Raw genomic sequence first — 19,240 nt, 5'->3', positions numbered from 1 at the left:
TTAGCTCTTTCAGCGTTATGCAGAGAACATCGTCTGTCGAGATCACTTTTGAGTCAGCGCGAAACGCCGTGTGCTGTCAGTTTGATTTCATATTGCTCGTAGCGGCGCCCGGCTTTTGTCTGTCAAACGTTAGGTTGCGCTTCTTCATGCTGCATCGTCGGCATGAGTGGAGCTTTATAAACGTCTGTACTTACTGCGCCCCATAAGAAATCGTTTGTCCCCGTTCAAAAGAGATTGTGCGATGTCCTGCAGCAAACCTTTGACAGTTTGAAAAGAGGAATTTATTCTGCTTCCTGTGCGTGCAGTAGTTACAAAGTTGAACGCCTTTACACGATCTGCTGCAGTTTTCAGTGGGCGGGCTTTGTCAAATGGCTTGGAAAAACGCACTGTGTTTCGGCTCGGGAAACATCATGAGCAGTGTCCTGCATGTTTTCTGTGTATAGCTGTCTTTTAACGCATACAGAATTCATTCGAAATCATTGATTTCTCCAATTAACAAGGGTCCCTTAAAGGATGAGTCAAAGTAACGTCTAATCGGATTAGTTTCCTTAGAGCTGGTTCAGAGTTTGCTCAAGAGTTTACCTTTCACAGATGCGCAAAGAAGAATGTTGGGGGTGCACGCTTCAAGGCGCCTTACAGCTGTAGGGAGTGATTCGAGACGATTCGTGGCGTGTGCTCGTTCCCATATTCCGTACGACCCGGGGTGCAGTGCTAGGATGACGTACAATACCGCTTGGTCACGTAACAGCGTTATATGCAAGTGCGGGACTTGAGGGTTTTCGTTTGTTCGTTTTGTTTTGCTCTGCTTTGCTTTGTTTTGCTTTCCATCGCGTTGGTAAGAGCGTAAATAAAAAGGCGATTCCTGTGTCTACCACTAATGTAAGAGCTATTTCAAGTGCGACGTGGTGCGGCTTTTCAAATGCTTGTGGGCATTTCTCTGTTGTTGATTCTTTTTTTGTGTGTAACAAAGTGGCATTTTCATGTCCGGACGGGGAGACTTTATCATTCCGACATGAAGCCACCCTTAAGTCCTCTGAGGCGTGTCTGTCTGCAAGGCTTGTATTTTGGAAATGTTTTTTTGAAACGGAGAACGACTTTGAAATAGGCTTCCGCCGGCGCCTCGCGATCCAGGTAAGATTGTAGCAAGAACGCAGCGGCGGCGGGGCTTGCTGTAGTCGTGGCCGAGTGGTTAAGGCGATGGACTAGAAATCCATCGGGGTCTCCCCGCACAGGTTCCAAACCTGCCGACTACGTTGTCCGCCTTCAGTCGGTGTGTTTCGGCACAAGCAAAGAAGCGCGCCTCTTTGCTGTTCCTGGTGGTTTTAAAACGCCCAATCGCTTGTACCCGCTGCCTTGGAAATAAGTTCTTCAGCGTCCGCAAATGGCATTTTGCAGCTGGAAGCAGATGTCGACGCGTTTTGCACAGAGCACCAAAAAAGCGTCTTTTTTGAAGGCCCAGGCACTGAGCATTGGTGGTTCAGTGGTAGAATTCTCGCCTGCCACGCGGGAGGCTCGGGTTCGATTCCCGGCCAATGCAGTGGCTTTTGCAGCGAGCGGCTCCATCACTTGCATCCCCTTGGAACTCGCAACTGAAAACCCACTGAAGCTAAGCAGGTGTGAGCCAGGTCAGTACCTGGATGAGGATGAGCTACAGGGAAAAACAAAGCTTCCAGCTGGAAGCGGTGTTAATGGTGCCGGCGGGGGGGCGCTCACCCTGAGGTCTGTGCGGGTCCCAATGCCCCAGTATAGTGACGGAGACGCTGTGTTGTAAAAGGGCGCTGAATTTTGGATGAGATGTAAAACCGAGGTCACAGCGCTCTGTGGTCATTCAAAATGACCACCAAAACCTTTGACAAAAGCTCTTGGTAATTGATGGTCTTCAATAATGCTTCTCCTTTAGGTACATTTTAAATCAGCTGAAAAATGCTGTGAAATGGGGGGGCACTTCAGGCCAGTGTAGGATTTGGGTTACAAGAACCATGAAACTGCACGAGAAAGCCCGTACACTGAATTACACGGCTTTCTATTCAAAGGAGGACAAAAGAAATTCCCTGAGTTTGATTTTTTGCAGCACAGAGAGGAGCACTGTCGTGAGGCCGGTTAGCTCAGTTGGTTAGAGCGTGGTGCTAATAACGCCAAGGTCGCGGGTTTGAGCCCTGTACGGGCCAGGTCTAGGTCCAGGTCCCTGTTTGTGAAACAGGCAAATGACTGTCTCAGGGGCCCATTCCTCATTCTCAAGACACATGTATGCAGTATGTACACCGTGCATTGAGCAATAGGGACTGAATACACCACAGGTAAGGTTAGAAGTCATTCTGAGGTGCCACATGTGAGGGATACAGCTAGGCATCCGAAATGTAGGGTTTGAGACCCTTCAGGAGTACTGCATCCTTTGAGACAGACCCGTGCATGTTAAACAAATGATCATTTCTTTCGGCATTAGGGACTAAATATACTAAACATATGATGCTAAAATGTTATTTTCACATATATTAATGTAATAAATGATTGCTTATGCTTTATAAACAAATCTAATTAAAATAAAACATTAAGTTTTGTATTTATCTTGTACCATAGAACATGATTTTCTTTGTATTTCAAGCCCACCAAGTGTCCAAATGACGCACTACATGATATAAGGAAGATTATCACATGCATATCGGTATTATCTTTCTTATGAAAATGCATTCCTTTCATTACCTTTTACTTTTTAAAATGAACTCAAATTGAGTATAATGTAATAATTTAAGTAGAATAGATTCTAATAATATAATGATCCAGTGTTTTGCACTACTTCACTGCTTCACTGCTCTATGCCATCTGGAAATAAATCCTCAGACTGCTTACTGCCCTGGGCATGTACCAATAAATTAAAGGAGCACATCTGTTTATCACTGCGTTGAAGCAGGAGACACACAGTCTCTGCAAACACATCCTAGATACAGTGTTCCAGCACCTTTGACCTCATCCAGAACGTATCATTTCTCGAAAAGGATTGCTGTCCGAATGCACATCTGAATCCCAAACAGAATCTCTAGTAAAATACGATCATTTGTGAAACAGGCAAATGACTGTCTCAGGGGCCCATTCCTCATTGTCAGACACATGTATGGAATGCTTTCACCGTGCATTGAGCAATAGGGATTAAAAACACCGCAGGTAAGGTTAGATGTCATGTTCTATGATCATTTCTTTCAGCATTAGGGACTAAATATACTAAACGTATGATGCTAAAATGTTATTTTCACATATATTAATGTAATAAATGATTGCTTATGCTTTATAAACAAATCTAATTAAAATAAAAGCTTAAGTTTTGTATTTATCTTGTACCATAGAACATGATTTGCTTTGTATTTCAAGCCCACAAAGTGTCCAAATGTTCTATGATCATTTCTTTCAGCATTAGGGACTAAATATACCAAACGTATGATGCTAAAATCCTGAAAAAAGGATGTGCTCCATCTCGTCAGTAGATTGGATTCCAAAACTGATTTGGGTCAATATACATTACCTTTGAAATTAAAGTACAGTCTACTGTAGGGAACCATCAACTTAGAAAGCATTGGCCTTCCCTGGGGGTCAGGTAGGTGCAAAAGATAAACCTTTATCCTATCTTTATCTTAAGATAAGTGGCCAAGCAGTATTTTTCCAAGTTTCACCAAGCACATCATGTTGCCATAGTAGACAAAGTTCTATAAAATGTTAAATAACTTTTAAAAAAAGTATCTTGGTCTTACAGTACTGTACAAGGTGAATTAAACTGTCCCTGGTAATAAAAAGTAATTAGAAGCATCTCAGAAACTTTATCTCTAGAAACATTAGCTGTTTTATATCATGTAATTTAGTGTGATGTTGTCAGAATTCAAGGACATTATCACACACAGAAATTGGTTCAGTTAAATCTAAAAAACACAGCTAAACATGGGTTTAAATGTAACAGAAGTCTTACCTCTTGTCAAAAGATTTAATTCAAGAAGCGATGTAATAAATGATTGCTTATGCTTTATAAAGAAGCTTAAGTTTTGTATTTATCTTGTACCATAGAACATGATTTTCTTTGTATTTGAAGCCCACAAAGTGTCCAAATGACGCACTACATGATATAAGGAAGATTATCACATGCATATCGGTATTATCTTTCTTATGAAAATGCATTCCTTTCATTACCTTTTACTTTTTAAAATGAACTCAAATTGTGTATAATGTAATAATTTAAGTAGAATAGATTCAGGTAGGAAATATAGAGTCATGATGTTTATGGCTGACATCATTTCACATGGGTGAATTTTAAGCTAAGAAATAAAAACATTTACAATGAAGATACCATTGCTTAATTTTAAATGCCTTTAAAAAATAAATACCTCCTGAGAATAATTTGCCACTCCCAGATCCTTGGTAAGGTACTGTTTGAATCCAATCAGGAGAGGAGCATCCAGGGAGTGCTTTCTATAGAGTCCAGCTTGGGCCACTCTCTTCCGGCCTGCTGATACTTTTTAACTACTGAGGGCCTGTAAGGATATAAAACACCGGTTTAAACATTTTATACCTATAAGACAAATTAGAATTTTAGTAAAAAATAGATACATCTGAAAAATAAAAAAGTCTTACTGCTGATAGAGTTCTTCAGAGCTCACATCTTCCCCTTCCTTATCCGCTTCTGTTTCAGTTTCTAGAGCAGCCTCTGGCATCTCTTCCTCCTGGACAGCGGCCTCTTGCTCAGGGCCGCTGGAATGCAGGTAGATTCTTTTCAACATGCTTTTACATAATATGTTGTAACAATGATTTCAAAAAGAAACTACAGAAGCCTTACAGATTAAAAATATCTCACCTTGCCAATGTGTCTTCAGGCTTCCCATGTACAAAAAGGCCCAAGGACTCTAGCAGTCTTACAACCACTATCCTGTTTGCCTCACCAGACACGATCTCTATTCTGTGGTAATCCACGATGACCCCGTTCTTCAGGTGATTCATCATGTCCTCCCTCGCCTGTTGAGAGGCCATCCTGATCTTTTCTGCCGTGGCGTGCTTCATACACGCCCTCTTCAAGTGAGCAGGAAGCTGATCAAGAGTATTCAGGTACATCTTGCACACCAGGGGAATCCGCGCGGGTTTCCTTTGAAAATAAATAATACCATCTGTGTATAGAAACAAGCTAAGACTGATTTCTTAAATTATCCTTAATTTTCTCTCTCATAGTTTGAGCATAATGATTTTATTGCATTTATATAAGAATTGCTCATTGCTCCTAAATAAATAATGGTTTCATAAAAAAGTGAACACTTACTTGGTCTCAGTCACAGACTTTCCAATAGAAGCCATTGTGGAGTTCAGCAACTGCAGGTCCTAGAAGTGGGGAAGGAATTTTAAAAGAGAAATTGAATTACAATACAGAAGGAATGGCTGAGGGTTCACTGAAATATATAAATATACAAATTCCAAAGACTGAGTCCATATAGAAACAACTACCTTTCATTTTCAGTATAAGAAAAAAAAAACATTATCTTCCAAAGCATCATAAAATTGTCCCTTCTTCCAGACTCTACTTCTCTCTTGTAGTAGTATAGCAGACCTTTCCAGGTGAGCAGATCACAGAGTCCGAAATGAGCTTCCTCCATCAAGCAAAGTACCTGAACATGACTCTGTCTTCATAAAAGCGCCCCTGTAATAAAGAAATTAAATCCGAAATCAAGAGGGCAGTTGCCTACTGAAATACAAGAAGTCATCAATTTTAACCTAGCAACACATTAAAGGCTGCATCTATACAAGTACGATTCTAGAAATGCTCACCAGATTACGTTTTAAAAGGAACTGCGCCTCAGGTTCCGCCGAGATCTTAACTCGGATGGCAGGATTCAGAGTCCGGAGTGTGGACTGATGGCGCACGGAGGGTCCATATACTGTGGATCCCTCAGTGATCTTCCGCGTATTCAAACCGCCAGCGTGTGACTCCCCTGTCCCCGTGACCTCATTGCTCTGCTCTCTCCTCTGTGCAGCTGAGCCCGACTCACGGTAAAATGGAAAAAAATATGCCCTCGACGCGAGATTTATTCTGGAGCGAGCCAGTGTTGCGCATAGCTGCCTTCAAAGCAGTTAACCCAGGTTCGATTCCCGGCCAACGCAGTTGCGAATGTTTTCAAATGCTGTCATGAGCCTTGGATTGTGACTAGCAAAGCGAAGCCTTTTGAAAGAGCTAAAGCACTGCAAAACGGAATTGAAGGAGAATCTTACAGGGGATTCTGAGCAGTGTCTGCATACATGCAGTCAGATAAAGATGCTGAAAGCTTGAGCTACTCTCAATGTCATGCTGCCCTTCCCCGGAGTAAATCTGTTACATTGAAAGAATGCTTCTGGCAGGTTCAAAAAGGGACCCTTGTTAATTGGAGAAATCAATGATTTCGAATGAATTCTGTATGCGTTAAAAGACAGCTATACACAGAAAACATGCAGGACACTGCTCATGATGTTTCCCGAGCCGAAACACAGTGCGTTTTTCCAAGCCATTTGACAAAGCCCACCCACTGAAAACTGCAGCAGATCGTGTAAAGACGTTCAACTTTGTAACTACTGCACGCACAGGAAGCAGAATAAATTCCTCTTTTCAAACTGTCAAAGGTTTGCTTTGCGAACGCTGCAGGACATCGCACAATCTCTTTTGAATGGGGACAAACGATTTCTTATGGGGCGCAGTAAGTACAGACGTTTAAAATGCTCCACTCATGCCGACGATGCAGCATGAAGAAGCGCAACCTAACGTTTGACAGACAAAAGCCAGGCGCCGCTATGAGCAATATGAAATCATACTGACAGCACACGGCGTTTCGCGCTGACACAAAAGTAATCTCGACAGACGCTGTTCTCTGCATAAAGCTGAAAGAGCTAAAGAGCGTTTCTGTTGACACGTAACAAGCTCGTTTCTTTCTACCATGATATCACCGTGACCAAATCTGTCTTTAAACACCTTGCTCAGTCTCTGACGAGACTGTCAAAAATTGCTTTCGCCGATTGTATTGCAAACCGGCGGAAGCGGGGTATTGGGAAAAGTTTTCAACTAGCAATAATCGCGCCTCGGCTAAACCTCACAGGCTACGATACTGCCACTGCGCAAAGCTGACGGTTGCCAGGCAACCGCGGGGATCCTATGGAAATCGTTATCGATCGTCTCATGGCATGTCGTTGCTGTAACGCTTCATATTTGTCGTCTTCTTCTTCTTCTAGCTTGAGGTTTTGAAGAATTTCATGACAGACAAGGGCTCCGTTGGGAACAAAGGGCGTTGTGAGAAAACCGTTGCTTATTTTCAGCAGCAGAAATACAACCCTTTAAATACAAGATGACAGAACAATGACGAAGGGCATGCCGGGAGGAACTCATGCACTACAGAGGAAAGGGGGCGGGCACGTACAGTTCACATTCAAGCCACAAGTACTCTTCTTGGATGTTGCACAAACAAATCCTAACGTCTTGAAAGCATTGCAGCATGTTTGTGTCCCACTTCCCGTGGCTGCGGGACGACTGACACGAACGGACAAACGCAATCTGTGGCGTTTAGCGTGACATAGTCTTGCAGGCATCGTGCTGTCTCACTGCAATATTATACCGCTGGAGGAAACAGTCCATCTGGCCATGAAACTCATTTGAACGTCTAGCTACAGCAACTAACAATATCATGATTTATTCAGGATGTGTGGAATCAGCACGTCCCGGAGACAGCTTCCGAAATCGTGAGCATTCTCTGGTGGTAGGGGCGTTCAAGATGGCGCTCAGGTGGGAGGTAAAGTTTAGTGGTTGGGGAGTTTTTTTGAGTTTTTCCATGACCTGAATATTAATTTTTGCTTTTTTTGACTACAGAAAAATAAGGACTTAACACTAGTTGTTTAAACTTCAGTTATAATTGAAAGAAAAAAAAACGATTTTTTTTTAGGTTTAAAAAGTCCGATATGAGTAACACTAGGAAAAGAAAAGAGAGTGCTGGGTCTTCGAAGGAGAACTCTAAGATACCTCAATCGTATATGTATAGCACTACAAAAAAATCGATGGCAACTAAAGGGAAAAGTGAAGCAGCTGCAGGGGCAGCAACAGGGCGGAGGCGCCGCGCGCCCGGCCGACGTGTTGGACCGGTGCGCTTTACGTGCTGAAATAAACACGCGACAGCCCCGAAATGTTTCCAGAGTGCTGTGCACTGAAGACTTGCCTGGTGCTCCTCCGTGCAGATTGTTTGTCCTCCTCCAGTGCGGGACGAGCCAACACAAGGGAGCGCATTCGCCAACATCCAGGCACGCAATGCGATTTGGAAAGCAGCTCCTTTCCAAAGAGTGGCACACGAACGATCCTTCAGTCCCGCTCGGGGAGCACGGAACCCCCGCCACACACAGCTTCAAGTAGCGAGTCAGGCGCCAGGGCTTTCGCTTACGGCCACATCACCCTGAACACGCCCGATCTCGTTTGATCTCGGAAGCTAAGCAGCGTCGGGCCTGGTTAGTACTTGGATGGGAGTCTGCCTGGGAATACCAGGTGCTGTAAGCTTTTGCTCTCCCGGCCAGCAGGGGTCGCCGTTGGTGCCGTAGGCTTTGGGAGGAAAACCTGCAGGATGGAAAGGTGATCTATAGCCTCATCTCTAGAGATGTTTTGTTGCTGTGGCATGTGTGACCCATATTCAAAAAAAAAAACCCGTCTGTAAAACGAATATCGAAGCTGCCTCTAAATCTGCAAATGAAGATGAGTCGATAAACCACTCGTTTTTCGTATAACTAGACATATATTCATTTGTTACCGATTTCATTCATTGAGCACGGATACAATAGAGGTACAGCCATTCACTGTTTGACATGTCTGCACTGGTACAGAACCGAGCAATCAGAAAACGGGTGAAACTGTCTTTAGACTCAGCATACAGTACCGAGGCCCCCCATGACCAAATAAAGGCTAACCTCGATATCAGCCTAAAGAACGCAGACTACAGCAAAACGACTGACTTTGAAAAGGGAATGAACGTCCGGAAGGAGTAGTGGAACTAGCTTGAGATGCTTCTCCGGACCCCTAACTAAAAGCCAGCGAGAACCAGCAGCGGCGTCCACTCCTGTAGAACCGGGATCCTTCCGCAGCCACGCAGCTCGTGGTGTCCTAACCCTCCCGTATCTGATTTTGGACCAAGCACATCAGGGGAGAGCGCGAACGCAGTCCCCCACTACCAGAAATTATGCAGTTGAGATTCCCACATTTGGGGAATTCGCAGGGGTCAGCACAGCCGGAGTGCAATGGCCGAGCCTCGCCCTGGGTGAACCTCCTTCTTGATCAAGGTATCTCCCCTGCTAGGTAAGTATGAGTTAAACAGGCCCCTGCAAGCGGCCCGCACCCACAGCACAAATCGCGCAGCCTAGGCCACCTCCTCGCCCCGCACGCCACCGCCTCCTGCTGGGCCCACTCTTTCACACACTCACACGCCACACTAACACTCAAAAGTGTGGGCAAAACGAGAAAACGAGCGCGCTGTTTCCTACACATCTGCAGTCGCCGTTGCGCATTCGCAGCATGTCCCGGGATGCAATTCGGCCTCATTTGCATAACTCCAGACCGGCAGATCGCCACGCAAGCTCGCGACGTGCACCTGCCACACACCGAACAAACCTTTTCAGCAATTTCCAAAAAACGGGCCTGCTCGCCTGCCCACAAGGCTCCGTCTCTTACCTGCTCTCCAGAGCCTGCTGCCTTCTGTGCTTTTCTCTCGGCACCGCTGCAGTGCACACAACTCCTGCAGCGGGAGGGGGGGAGAAAGTTCCCGCGCTCCGCCGCAGGGAAGGCTCGCTCCGTGCGCACACGTCCTTTCGATGCCAGTCCAACAAGTGCTCCGCATTAGCTGCGTCGGGGCTCCGGCGTGTCGCACCTCACCTCACCTCGCACTGCCCCCTCCTTGAATGTCTGCCCCTGGGCATGCCCTGCTCTCCTCCGCCTTATCTTATCGCGTGTGAGCACCGACAATGGCCACAATGCCGGGGAATGGCACCTGTAAAGTGTTAATTGGGGCACAGGAACAGCCCGTCTCGTCTCGGGGGGGCCGGCTTCAGAGACAATACAGCAAACACAGCGGGGCTGGGGAAGAAGACGACACCACACATGCGGGTACATTCAGCTCCGGCGGGAACGAGACATTTGTCGGTCTTTTCAAGTGCCGAGAGCCGAGCAATCCTTCACTTGTATCGTTTCTCCCCGGTGACTAGATCTGGCCCTGCGACTCTCGACTGGGCTCACCCCCGGGGCAGCCCAGCAGGTGTGAGCCTGGCCGGCACCCGGATGGGAGATTCCACCCCGGAAAAGCTCCGGTTGCTGCTGCTCCTGCAAGAGGTGTGACTGGGACCAGTAGGGAGCGCTCACCCTGCGGGCTGTGTGGCTCTCTTACGCCCCAGCCTCCTGATGGCGACACTCTGCTGCACAAACAGGCGCCGTCCTTCGGGGGAGGCGTCAAACCGAGGTCCCGACCCTCTTTGGCCATTAGGAAACCCCAGGGCGTCTCTCGAGATTGTCTGATCTCGGAAGCTAAGCAGCGTCGGGCCTGGTTAGTACTTGGATGGGAGACTGCCTGGGAATACCAGGTGCTGTAAGCTTTTGCTCTCCCGGCCAGCAGGGGTCGCCGTTGGTGCCGTAGGCTTTGGGAGGAAAACCTGCAGGATGGAAAGGTGATCTATAGCCTCATCTCTAGAGATGTTTTGTTGCTGTGGCATGTGTTTGACCCATATTCAAAAAAAAAAACCCGTCTGTAAAACGAATATCGAAGCTGCCTCTAAATCTGCAAATGAAGATGAGTCGATAAACCACTCGTTTTTCGTATAACTAGACATATATTCATTTGTTACCGATTTCATTCATTGAGCACGGATACAATAGAGGTACAGCCATTCACTGTTTGACATGTCTGCACTGGTACAGAACTGAGCAATCAGAAAACGGGTGAAACTGTCTTTAGACTCAGCATACAGTACCGAGGCCCCCCATGACCAAATAAAGGCTAACCTCGATAATCAGCCTAAAGAACGCAGACTACAGCAAAACGACTGACTTTGAAAAGGGAATGAACGTCCGGAAGGAGTAGTGGAACTAGCTTGAGATGCTTCTCCGGACCCCTAACTAAAAGCCAGCGAGAACCAGCAGCGGCGTCCACTCCTGTCGAACCGGGATCCTTCCGGAGCCACGCAGCTCGTTGTGTCCTAACCCTCCCGTATCTGATTTTGGACCAAGCACATCAGGGGAGAGCGCGAACGCAGTCCCCCACTACCAGAAATTATGCAGTCGAGATTCCCACATTTGGGGAATTCGCAGGGGTCAGCACAGCCAGAGTGCAATGGCCGAGCCTCGCCCTGGGTGAACCTCCTTCTTGATCAAGGTATCTCCCCTGCCAGGTAAGTATGAGTTAAAGAGGCCCCTGCAAGCGGCCCGAACCCACAGCACAAATCGCGCATCCTAGGCCACCTCCTCGCCCCGCACGCCACCGCCTCCTGCTGGGCCCACTCTTTCACACACTCACACGCCACACTAACACTCAAAAGTGTGGGCAAAATGAGAAAACGAGCGCGCCGTTTCCTACACATCTGCAGTCGCCGTTGCGCATTCGCAGCATGTCCCGGGATGCAATTCGGCCTCATTTGCATAACTCCAGACCGGCAGATCGCCACGCAAGCTCGCGACGTGCGCCTGCCACACACCGAACAAACCTTTTCAGCAATTTCCAAAAAACGGGCCTGCTCGCCTGCCCACAAGGCTCCGTCTCTTACCTGCTCTCCAGAGCCTGCTGCCTTCTGTGCTTTTCTCTCGGCACCGCTGCAGTGCACACAACTCCTGCAGCGGGAGGGGGGGAGAAAGTTCCCGCGCTCCGCCGCAGGGAAGGCTCGCTCCGTGCGCACACGTCCTTTCGATGCCAGTCCAACAAGTTCACCGCATTAGCTGCGTCGGGGCTCCTGCGTGTCGCACCTCACCTCACCTCGCACTGCCCCCTCCTTGAATGTCTGCCCCTGGGCATGCCCCGCTCTCCTCCGCCTTATCTTATCGCGTGTGAGCACCGACAATGGCCACAATGCCGGGGAATGGCACCTGTAAAGTGTTAATTGGGGCACAGGAACAGCCCGTCTCGTCTCGGGGGGGCCGGCTTCAGAGACAATACAGCAAACACAGCGGGGCGGGGGAAGAAGACGACACCACACATGCGGGTACATTCAGCTCCGGCGGGAACGAGACATTTGTCGGTCTTTTCAAGTGCCGAGAGCCGAGCAATCCTTCACTTGTATCGTTTCTCCCCGGTGACTAGATCTGGCCCTGCGACTCTCGACTGGGCTCACCCCCGGGGCAGCCCAGCAGGTGTGAGCCTGGCCGGCACCCGGATGGGAGATTCCACCCCGGAAAAGCTCCGGTTGCTGCTGCTCCTGCAAGAGGTGTGACTGGGACCAGTAGGGAGCGCTCACCCTGCGGGCTGTGTGGCTCTCTTACGCCCCAGCCTCCTGATGGCGACACTCTGCTGCACAAACAGGTGCCGTCCTTCGGGGGAGGCGTCAAACCGAGGTCCCGACCCTCCTTGGCCATTAGGAAACCCCAGGGCGTCTCTCAAAAAGAGACGCCGGGGGTGTCCCTCTGGTGTTAGTGCTCCCCTTTACCCATCAGTCGGGGTCTCCTCCTAATCCCCGTCTCACCTGTAACAATCAATGACGAGGCCCCCCTGTCCGTGAGATTTAGTACTCGCGCAAGAGACCGGGGGCAGAGCGCGAACGCGGTCCCCCGCCCCCCACAAAGTGCGCGCTCCGGGTTCCCTCTCGGGGCCCTGCAACACAGCGGAAGGGCAGCGAGAAGGAGCCTCTTGCTCTGATGCCGCAAGGCCACAAGAGGGCGGAGGCGCCGCGCGCCCGGCCGACGTGTTGGACCGGTGCGCTTTACGTGCTGAAATAAACACGCGAAAGCCCCGAAATGTTTCCAGAGTGCTGTGCACTGGAGGTTTTTGTCTGGTGAAGACTTGCCTGGTGCTCCTCCGTGCAGATTGTTTGTCCTCCTCCAGTGAGGGACGAGTCAACACAAGGGAGCGCATTCGCCAACATCCAGGCACGCAATGCGATTTGGAAAGCAGCTCCTTTCCAAAGAGTTGCACACGAACGATCCTTCAGTCCCGCTCGGGGGGCACGGAACCCCCGCCACACACAGCTTCAAGTAGCGAGTCAGGCGCTGGGGCTTTCGCTTACGGCCACACCACCCTGAACACGCCCGATCTCGTCTGATCTCGGAAGCTAAGCAGCGTCAGGCCTGGTTAGTACTTGGGTGGGAGACTGCCTGGGAATACCAGGTGCTGTAAGCTTTTGCTCTCCCGGCCAGCAGGGGTCGCCGTTGGTGCCGTAGGCTTTGGGAGGAAAACCTGCAGGATGGAAAGGTGATCTATAGCCTCATCTCTAGAGATGTTTTGTTGCTGTGGCATGTGTGTGACCCATATTCAAAAAAAAAAACCCGTCTGTAAAACGAATATCGAAGCTGCCTCTAAATCTGCAAATGAAGATGAGTCGATAAACCACTTGTTTTTCGTATAACTAGACATATATTCATTTGTTACCGATTTCATTCATTGAGCACGGATACAGTAGAGGTACAGCCATTCACTGTTTGACATGTCTGCACTGGTACAGAACCGAGCAATCAGAAAACGGGTGAAACTGTCTTTAGACTCAGCATACAGTACCGAGGCCCCCCATGACCAAATAAAGGCTAACCTCGATAATCAGCCTAAAGAACGCAGACTACAGCAAAACGACTGACTTTGAAAAGGGAATGAACGTCCGGAAGGAGTAGTGGAACTAGCTTGAGATGCTTCTCCGGACCCCTAACTAAAAGCCAGCGAGAACCAGCAGCGGCGTCCACTCCTGTCGAACCGGGATCCTTCCGCAGCCACGCAGCTCGTGGTGTCCTAACCCTCCCGTATCTGATTTTGGACCAAGCACATCAGGGGAGAGCGCGAACGCAGTCTCCCACTACCAGAAATTATGCAGTCGAGATTCCCACATTTGGGGAATTCGCAGGGGTCAGCACAGCCGGAGTGCAATGGCCAAGCCTCGCCCTGGGTGAACCTCCTTCTTGATCAAGGTATCTCCCCTGCCAGGTAAGTATGAGTTAAACAGGCCCCTGCAAGCGGCCCGCACCCACAGCACAAATCGCGCAGCCTAGGCCACCTCCTCGCCCCGCACGCCACCGCCTCCTGCTGGGCCCACTCTTTCACACACTCACACGCCACACTAACACTCAAAAGTGTGGGCAAAACGAGAAAACGAGCGCGCCGTTTCCTACACATCTGCAGTCGCCGTTGCGCATTCGCAGCATGTCCCGGGATGCAATTCGGCCTCATTTGCATATCTCCAGACCGGCAGATCGCCACGCAAGCTCGCGACGTGCGCCTGCCACACACCGAACAAACCTTTTCAGCAATTTCCAAAAAACGGGCCTGCTCACCTGCCCACAAGGCTCCGTCTCTTACCTGCTCTCCAGAGCCTGCTGCCTTCTGTGCTTTTCTCTCGGCACCGCTGCAGTGCACACAACTCCTGCAGCGGGAGGGGGGGAGAAAGTTCCCGCGCTCCGCCGCAGGGAAGGCTCGCTCCGTGCGCACACGTCCTTTCGATGCCAGTCCAACAAGTGCTCCGCATTAGCTGCGTCGGGGCTCCGGCGTGTCGCACCTCACCTCACCTCGCACTGCCCCCTCCTTGAATGTCTGCCCCTGGGCATGCCCTGCTCTCCTCCGCCTTATCTTAACGCGTGTGAGCACCGACAATGGCCACAATGATGGGGAATGGCACCTGTAAAGTGTTAATTGGGGCACAGGAACAGCCCGTCTCGTCTCGGGGGGGCCGGCTTCAGAGACAATACAGCAAACACAGCGGGGCTGGGGAAGAAGACGACACCACACATGCGGGTACATTCAGCTCCGGCGGGAACGAGACATTTGTCGGTCTTTTCAAGTGCCGAGAGCCGAGCAATCCTTCACTTGTATCGTTTCTCCCCGGTGACTAGATCTGGCCCTGCGACTCTCGACTGGGCTCACCCCCGGGGCAGCCCAGCAGGTGTGAGCCTGGCCGGCACCCGGATGGGAGATTCCACCCCGGAAAAGCTCCGGTTGCTGCTGCTCCTGCAAGAGGTGTGACTGGGACCAGTAGGGAGCGCTCACCCTGCGGGCTGTGTGGCTCTCTTACGCCCCAGCCTCCTGATGGCGACACTCTGCTGCACAAACAGGCGCCGTCCTTCGGGGGAGGCGTCAAACCGAGGTCCCGACCCTCTTTGGCCATTAGGAAACCCCAGGGCGTCTCTCGAGATTGTCTGATCTCGGAAGCTAAGCAGCGTCGGGCCTGGTTAGTACTTGGATGGGAGACTGCCTGGGAATACCAGGTGCTGTAAGCTTTTGCTCTCCCGGCCAGCAGGGGTCGCCGTTGGTGCCGTAGGCTTTGGGAGGAAAACCTGCAGGATGGAAAGGTGATCTATAGCCTCATCTCTAGAGATGTTTTGTTGCTGTGGCATGTGTGTGACCCATATTCAAAAAAAAAAACCCGTCTGTAAAACGAATATCGAAGCTGCCTCTAAATCTGCAAATGAAGATGAATCGATAAACCACTCGTTTTTCGTATAACTAGACATATATTCATTTGTTACCGATTTCATTCATTGAGCACGGATACAATAGAGGTACAGCCATTCACTGTTTGACATATCTGCACTGGTACAGAACCGAGCAATCAGAAAACGGGTGAAACTGTCTTTAGACTCAGCATACAGTACCGAGGCCCCCCATGACCAAATAAAGGCTAACCTCGATAATCAGCCTAAAGAACGCAGACTACAGCAAAACGACTGACTTTGAAAAGGGAATGAACGTCCGGAAGGAGTAGTGGAACTAGCTTGAGATGCTTCTCCGGACCCCTAACTAAAAGCCAGCGAGAACCAGCAGCGGCGTCCACTCCTGTCGAACCGGGATCCTTCCGCAGCCACGCAGCTCGTGGTGTCCTAACCCTCCCGTATCTGATTTTGGACCAAGCACATCAGGGGAGAGCGCGAACGCAGTCCCCCACTACCAGAAATTATGCAGTCGAGATTCCCACATTTGGGGAATTCGCAGGGGTCAGCACAGCCGGAGTGCAATGGCCAAGCCTCGCCCTGGGTGAACCTCCTTCTTGATCAAGGTATCTCCCCTGCCAGGTAAGTATGAGTTAAACAGGCCCCTGCAAGCGGCCCGCACCCACAGCACAAATCGCGCAGCCTAGGCCACCTCCTCGCCCCGCACGCCACCGCCTCCTGCTGGGCCCACTCTTTCACACACTCACACGCCACACTAACACTCAAAAGTGTGGGCAAAACGAGAAAACGAGCGCGCCGTTTCCTACACATCTGCAGTCGCCGTTGCGCATTCGCAGCATGTCCCGGGATGCAATTCGGCCTCATTTGCATATCTCCAGACCGGCAGATCGCCACGCAAGCTCGCGACGTGCGCCTGCCACACACCGAACAAACCTTTTCAGCAATTTCCAAAAAACGGGCCTGCTCGCCTGCCCACAAGGCTCCGTCTCTTACCTGCTCTCCAGAGCCTGCTGCCTTCTGTGCTTTTCTCTCGGCACCGCTGCAGTGCACACAACTCCTGCAGCGGGAGGGGGGGAGAAAGTTCCCGCGCTCCGCCGCAGGGAAGGCTCGCTCCGTGCGCACACGTCCTTTCGATGCCAGTCCAACAAGTGCTCCGCATTAGCTGCGTCGGGGCTCCGGCGTGTCGCACCTCACCTCACCTCGCACTGCCCCCTCCTTGAATGTCTGCCCCTGGGCATGCCCTGCTCTCCTCCGCCTTATCTTAACGCGTGTGAGCACCGACAATGGCCACAATGCCGGGGAATGGCACCTGTAAAGTGTTAATTGGGGCACAGGAACAGCCCGTCTCGTCTCGGGGGGGCCGGCTTCAGAGACAATACAGCAAACACAGCGGGGCTGGGGAAGAAGACGACACCACACATGCGGGTACATTCAGCTCCGGCGGGAACGAGACATTTGTCGGTCTTTTCAAGTGCCGAGAGCCGAGCAATCCTTCACTTGTATCGTTTCTCCCCGGTGACTAGATCTGGCCCTGCGACTCTCGACTGGGCTCACCCCCGGGGCAGCCCAGCAGGTGTGAGCCTGGCCGGCACCCGGATGGGAGATTCCACCCCGGAAAAGCTCCGGTTGCTGCTGCTCCTGCAAGAGATGTGACTGGGACCAGTAGGGAGCGCTCACCCTGCGGGCTGTGTGGCTCTCTTACGCCCCAGCCTCCTGATGGCGACACTCTGCTGCACAAACAGGCGCCGTCCTTCGGGGGAGGCGTCAAACCGAGGTCCCGACCCTCTTTGGCCATTAGGAAACCCCAGGGCGTCTCTCGAGATTGTCTGATCTCGGAAGCTAAGCAGCGTCGGGCCTGGTTAGTACTTGGATGGGAGACTGCCTGGGAATACCAGGTGCTGTAAGCTTTTGCTCTCCCGGCCAGCAGGGGTCGCCGTTGGTGCCGTAGGCTTTGGGAGGAAAACCTGCAGGATGGAAAGGTGATCTATAGCCTCATCTCTAGAGATGTTTTGTTGCTGTGGCATGTGTGTGACCCATATTCAAAAAAAAAAACCCGTCTGTAAAACGAATATCGAAGCTGCCTCTAAATCTGCAAATGAAGATGAATCGATAAACCACTCGTTTTTCGTATAACTAGACATATATTCATTTGTTACCGATTTCATTCATTGAGCACGGATACAATAGAGGTACAGCCATTCACTGTTTGACATATCTGCACTGGTACAGAACTGAGCAATCAGAAAACGGGTGAAACTGTCTTTAGACTCAGCATACAGTACCGAGGCCCCCCATGACCAAATAAAGGCTAACCTCGATAATCAGCCTAAAGAACGCAGACTACAGCAAAACGACTGACTTTGAAAAGGGAATGAACGTCCGGAAGGAGTAGTGGAACTAGCTTGAGATGCTTCTCCGGACCCCTAACTAAAAGCCAGCGAGAACCAGCAGCGGCGTCCACTCCTGTCGAACCGGGATCCTTCCGGAGCCACGCAGCTCGTTGTGTCCTAACCCTCCCGTATCTGATTTTGGACCAAGCACATCAGGGGAGAGCGCGAACGCAGTCCCCCACTACCAGAAATTATGCAGTCGAGATTCCCACATTTGGGGAATTCGCAGGGGTCAGCACAGCCGGAGTGCAATGGCCGAGCCTCGCCCTGGGTGAACCTCCTTCTTGATCAAGGTATCTCCCCTGCCAGGTAAGTATGAGTTAAAGAGGCCCCTGCAAGCGGCCCGAACCCACAGCACAAATCGCGCATCCTAGGCCACCTCCTCGCCCCGCACGCCACCGCCTCCTGCTGGGCCCACTCTTTCACACACTCACACGCCACACTAACACTCAAAAGTGTGGGCAAAATGAGAAAACGAGCGCGCCGTTTCCTACACATCTGCAGTCGCCGTTGCGCATTCGCAGCATGTCCCGGGATGCAATTCGGCCTCATTTGCATAACTCCAGACCGGCAGATCGCCACGCAAGCTCGCGACGTGCGCCTGCCACACACCGAACAAACCTTTTCAGCAATTTCCAAAAAACGGGCCTGCTCGCCTGCCCACAAGGCTCCGTCTCTTACCTGCTCTCCAGAGCCTGCTGCCTTCTGTGCTTTTCTCTCGGCACCGCTGCAGTGCACACAACTCCTGCAGCGGGAGGGGGGGAGAAAGTTCCCGCGCTCCGCCGCAGGGAAGGCTCGCTCCGTGCGCACACGTCCTTTCGATGCCAGTCCAACAAGTTCACCGCATTAGCTGCGTCGGGGCTCCTGCGTGTCGCACCTCACCTCACCTCGCACTGCCCCCTCCTTGAATGTCTGCCCCTGGGCATGCCCCGCTCTCCTCCGCCTTATCTTATCGCGTGTGAGCACCGACAATGGCCACAATGCCGGGGAATGGCACCTGTAAAGTGTTAATTGGGGCACAGGAACAGCCCGTCTCGTCTCGGGGGGGCCGGCTTCAGAGACAATACAGCAAACACAGCGGGGCGGGGGAAGAAGACGACACCACACATGCGGGTACATTCAGCTCCGGCGGGAACGAGACATTTGTCGGTCTTTTCAAGTGCCGAGAGCCGAGCAATCCTTCACTTGTATCGTTTCTCCCCGGTGACTAGATCTGGCCCTGCGACTCTCGACTGGGCTCACCCCCGGGGCAGCCCAGCAGGTGTGAGCCTGGCCG

General features: G+C 50.7%; 9 non-coding genes across 9 annotated transcripts; 3 read left to right on the top strand and 6 right to left on the bottom strand.

The window, feature by feature from the left end:
• The first annotated feature begins 1,466 nt into the window (after positions 1–1,466).
• trnag-gcc (transfer RNA glycine (anticodon GCC)) lies at positions 1,467–1,537 on the top strand. Its single transcript has one exon. It is a non-coding gene; the product is annotated as a tRNA-Gly (tRNA).
• Positions 1,538–6,970: 5,433 nt separating this feature from the next.
• LOC138229446 (U4 spliceosomal RNA) lies at positions 6,971–7,112 on the bottom strand. Its single transcript, XR_011185857.1, has one exon. It is a non-coding gene; the product is annotated as a U4 spliceosomal RNA (small nuclear RNA).
• A 1,293-nt stretch (positions 7,113–8,405) lies between these two features.
• Positions 8,406–8,524, top strand: LOC138229323 (5S ribosomal RNA). Its single transcript, XR_011185754.1, has one exon. It is a non-coding gene; the product is annotated as a 5S ribosomal RNA (ribosomal RNA).
• Positions 8,525–9,157: 633 nt separating this feature from the next.
• Positions 9,158–9,321, bottom strand: LOC138229397 (U1 spliceosomal RNA). The gene has a single exon (XR_011185817.1). It is a non-coding gene; the product is annotated as a U1 spliceosomal RNA (small nuclear RNA).
• A 1,914-nt stretch (positions 9,322–11,235) lies between these two features.
• On the bottom strand, positions 11,236–11,399 carry LOC138229378 (U1 spliceosomal RNA). The gene has a single exon (XR_011185798.1). It is a non-coding gene; the product is annotated as a U1 spliceosomal RNA (small nuclear RNA).
• Positions 11,400–13,206: 1,807 nt separating this feature from the next.
• On the top strand, positions 13,207–13,325 carry LOC138229309 (5S ribosomal RNA). Its single transcript, XR_011185740.1, has one exon. It is a non-coding gene; the product is annotated as a 5S ribosomal RNA (ribosomal RNA).
• A 636-nt stretch (positions 13,326–13,961) lies between these two features.
• On the bottom strand, positions 13,962–14,125 carry LOC138229395 (U1 spliceosomal RNA). The gene has a single exon (XR_011185815.1). It is a non-coding gene; the product is annotated as a U1 spliceosomal RNA (small nuclear RNA).
• A 1,914-nt stretch (positions 14,126–16,039) lies between these two features.
• LOC138229383 (U1 spliceosomal RNA) lies at positions 16,040–16,203 on the bottom strand. The gene has a single exon (XR_011185803.1). It is a non-coding gene; the product is annotated as a U1 spliceosomal RNA (small nuclear RNA).
• Positions 16,204–18,117: 1,914 nt separating this feature from the next.
• On the bottom strand, positions 18,118–18,281 carry LOC138229366 (U1 spliceosomal RNA). Its single transcript, XR_011185786.1, has one exon. It is a non-coding gene; the product is annotated as a U1 spliceosomal RNA (small nuclear RNA).
• Between the last annotated feature and the right edge of the window lie 959 nt (positions 18,282–19,240).

This window comes from Lepisosteus oculatus, unplaced genomic scaffold (genome assembly GCF_040954835.1).
Source record: "Lepisosteus oculatus isolate fLepOcu1 unplaced genomic scaffold, fLepOcu1.hap2 HAP2_SCAFFOLD_45, whole genome shotgun sequence".
Lineage (NCBI taxonomy): Eukaryota > Metazoa > Chordata > Actinopteri > Semionotiformes > Lepisosteidae > Lepisosteus > Lepisosteus oculatus.
This window is presented reverse-complemented; position numbering and strand designations above follow the sequence as displayed.